This window comes from Girardinichthys multiradiatus, chromosome X (assembly GCF_021462225.1).
Source record: "Girardinichthys multiradiatus isolate DD_20200921_A chromosome X, DD_fGirMul_XY1, whole genome shotgun sequence".
NCBI classification, from domain to species: Eukaryota; Metazoa; Chordata; class Actinopteri; order Cyprinodontiformes; family Goodeidae; genus Girardinichthys; species Girardinichthys multiradiatus.
The window spans coordinates 11,447,369-11,451,354 of NC_061817.1; positions in this window are offsets into that span (position 1 = coordinate 11,447,369).

A 3,986-nucleotide genomic window follows, 5' to 3' on the forward strand; every position below is an offset into this window, starting at 1 on the left:
CAAAAAAATAAAGGGAACACTTAAACTCATCCAGGATGGCACATCAATGCGAGCTGTGGCAAGGTTTGTTGTGTCTGTCAGCGTAGTGTCCAGAACCTGAAGGCACTACCAGGAGACAGGCCAGTACACCAGGAGACGTGGAGGAGGCCGTAGGAGGGCAACAACCCAGCAGCAGGACCCCTACCTCCACCTTTGTGCAAGGAGGAACAGGAGGAGCACTGCCAGAGCCCTGCAAAATGACCTCCAGCAGGCCACAAAAGTACATGTGTTTGCACAAACGGTTAGAAACCGACTCCATGAGGATGGTATGAGGGCCCGACGTCCACAAATGGGGGTTGTGTTCACAGCCCAACACCGTGCAGGACGCTTGGAATTTGCCAGAGAACACCAGGGTTGGCAAATTCACCACTGGCGCCCTGTGCTCTTCACAGATGAAAGCAGGTTCACACTGAGCACATGTGACAGACGTGACAGAGTCTGGAGACACCGTGGAGAGCGATCTGCTGCCTGCAACATCCTTCAGCATGACCAGTTTGGCAGTGGGTCAGTAATGGTGTGGGGTGGCATTTCTTTGGAGGGACACATGGCCCTCCATGTGCTCACCAGAGGTAACCTGACTGCCATTAGGTACCGAGATGAGATCCTTGTGAGACCGTATGCTGGTGCGGTTGGCCCTGGGTTCCTCCTAATGCAGGACAATGATAGACCTCATGTGGCTGGAGTGTGTCAGCAGTTCCTGCAAGATGAAGACATTGAAGCTATGGACTGGCCCGCCCGTTCCCCAGACCTGAATCCAATTGAGCACATCTGGGACATCATGTCTCGCTCCACCCACCAACGTCACGTTGCACCACAGACTGTCCAGGAGTTGGTGGATGCTTTAGTCCAGGTTTGGGAGGAGATCCCTCAAGAGACCATCCACCGTCTCATCAGGAGCATGCCCAGGTGTTGTAGGGAGGTCATACAGACACATGGAGGTCACACACAATACTGAGCCTCATTTTGACTTGTTTTAAGGACATTACATCAAAGTTGGATCAGCCTGTAGTGTGTTTTTCCACTTTAATTTTGTGTGTGACTCCAAATCCAGGCCTCCATTGGTTAATGAATTTGATTTCCATTGATGATTTTTGTGTGATTTTGTTGTCAGCACATTCAACTTTGTACAGAACAAAGTATTCAATGAGAATATTTCATTCATTCAGATCCAGGATGTGTTATTTGAGGGTTCCCTTTATTTTTTTGAGCAGTGTAGCTCAGTCTCAGTCAGAATGGATGGAGGGCTTCTGGGATCATCAGTTTTGAATTCCTGCCACAGACTCATCTCTGGCCATTTTAACACATAAATATGCTTTGATCTGAATTATCAATCATAGCTCTGGCTGTATGTTTGTGGCATCTTTTAGTGGGACTTTGTTTGGCTTTCTTCTTGCAGTTCTTTCACAAAGGCAAGATATGTGGATTGCCTGATTTAAAGTTGTCAGGTCATCCGACTCTCCCACATCATCAGTAGATCACTGCAGCTGCTCCAGGGTTACCGCACACCTCGTCTTCTTCTCAGATTAATGTTCTCGTTGCCCAGCCAGATAGTTTGAGTAAAATCCTGATTAAACACACTTAAGTTCGTGATTGTAACCTGACGAAAGAAAGTTAAAAGCGTAAGAAAACTTTTGCAAGGCACTGTATTTGGCTTTTAAAGTCTTTCCTTTTATAATATGTGAAAACCTCTTCCTTCTACTCTATGTCCCAGTCAGTCTTGAGGACTCCATCCCTTTTGTGAGTCCTTAACTGTCATGCTTTTCTGAAGAAGAAAACCAGTCAGTGGCCAACAAGCCCTGCTGAACATTCAGGAGCTGAGATTTAAATCTAATGAGAACCTTTATTTTCATAACATTGCATCTAAATATATTTCATTCTTGTTTATTGTACTGTTTTTAGGTAGCAGTTTCCTCTTCTTAATCAGTTCTGCAAATCTGTATGCAGGGAGGATTTGTTGTGAACTGTTAGAAATTATAGTGTTGGATCACATTAAGGCCTTTACTCCGTAAGACAGTTAACTCTTTGTTCATGCTTGGTATTGTGAGAGTACAGCTAAAATTTATATTAGGTCCTAACACAATCCTTACCTTCAGCAAACAGTAATATAGTAGATGACCCTTTCAGTTTTTGGCTTAAAGGAAACAGTTCACCTTCACCAGGAGGTAAAGTTTTTTTAAGTTGAATATAAACAGGTCAGTCTAAAAATGTTGAGTGAAATGTTAAAAGCTTTATTTTTTTCAAATTACTCACAATATTATTTAAACCTTAAGTGTTTTAAGGTGCTTTGTGCTATAGTGGGTCCAGAGATTAGCCACGTTTAGTTGTGTTCTGAAAAAGAAATGGAAAACTGGAGTCAGGAAGGTGCTGCTAATCCTTACACATGATTCCTACTGGGGTGGTCTAGGAGCTGACAGCCAATCAGCCGCAAGTAAGTGACTGAGGAGAAGCTTTCAGTGAACAAATAAGGAACTCAATGCAGTGGGACAGAAAACCTGGTATAATACTTGAGCAGAATGCTTAATTTAGTGCAAACATTTAATAAAAACAAAACGATAATTAACTGAAAAACAAATTTAAAAAATAAGCAAAATAAAACAAAGAAGAAGCAGTACTAACCTGTTCACAGAACAGTAGGGCTGAAAGTATCAAGTATTATTTTATTGCTTAGAGGTTCTGAACTGATATTCAATCTTAGAACTCCAGTTGCATGTAAAATATGGAGTTTTTCAATTAAATATGTATGATTTGTTTCCTGCTGGTTGATTTCAATTGAAAAGATGTTTGAAACACAATAAAATGGCTTAAAGCTCAGATTTAAACTCTTTGTATTTAAGTGGTTGATGCTGCATCTCCTTGGGTTAACACTGATTTCCTTGTTGTCATGGGTTAAATATTTCCTGTACTTCAGGGTTGGCTGGGCAACAGTCATTTATATCCAACATGTGATAAACCAGACTTACCATTTGTGAAATCTGATCATAGCTGCACAATCATTTGGTGCCATACCAATTAAGACCATGTTATTACATACAATAGAGTGCCTTGCAAACCTTTCCACATTTTCTCACATAGAAATCACAAACTTTAGCGTATTTTATTGCAAGTCTATGTAATACACCAGTATGTAGTGTATAATGATTAAAATATTTTTCACATTTCTGCAGTCTGAACTTTGAGGTTTTCTTCCAGCATTCCCCTATACCATCTTGAGATCTATCAATTTTCCCATCACCCTAGATGTCTCAGCTTAAGAAAAGCATCTCCCAAGCATGATGCTGGCAACGTGTTTCACTGTGGGGGTGGTTTTCCATCACAGTATCCCAAGAATTTCCATTTCTGTCTGAGCAGAGTGCTTTCTTCTCATTTGCCTTGTCCCCTACATGGCGTGTAACAAACAGTAAACAGGATTTTTTTTTAGCTGCGTTCTTCTTGAGACTCTTCCATAGAAGCCAGATTTGGGCAGTGCCAAATAGTTCTGCACAATATAAGCACAACATGCAATATGTGATAATATTGGTGAATGTCACAAAAACATGACTATCAATAATTGAAGTGTTAATGCCTTCCTGCTTTGGGTTTAAAAGCAGACCCCAAAGAGTATATCCAGCTACTAGAATAAAAAATGAAAATACATCATTTCCGTTGCTACAACTTTTTTTTGGCAGATTTCTACTGTATTGGCAAGCAAACTGTTTTAAACATGCATCGCCAAACATGCTACCGGCAGAGTGCCTGAACGCATTTTGCCTAAACAAACCAATGTCTGGCACAAGGCAGGTAGTTCTGTGATGTGCATATCGATGTAAAATGTGAAAAAGTTCAAGGCATATGAATACTTTTGCAAGGCATGTATGATTAAGCCAGTGATGCTGAAGCAGTAGAGCATGTGGATAACATGGGAGGCGTCTTCATCAGAAATCATCTCACTACAGAAATTCAGGGAAACG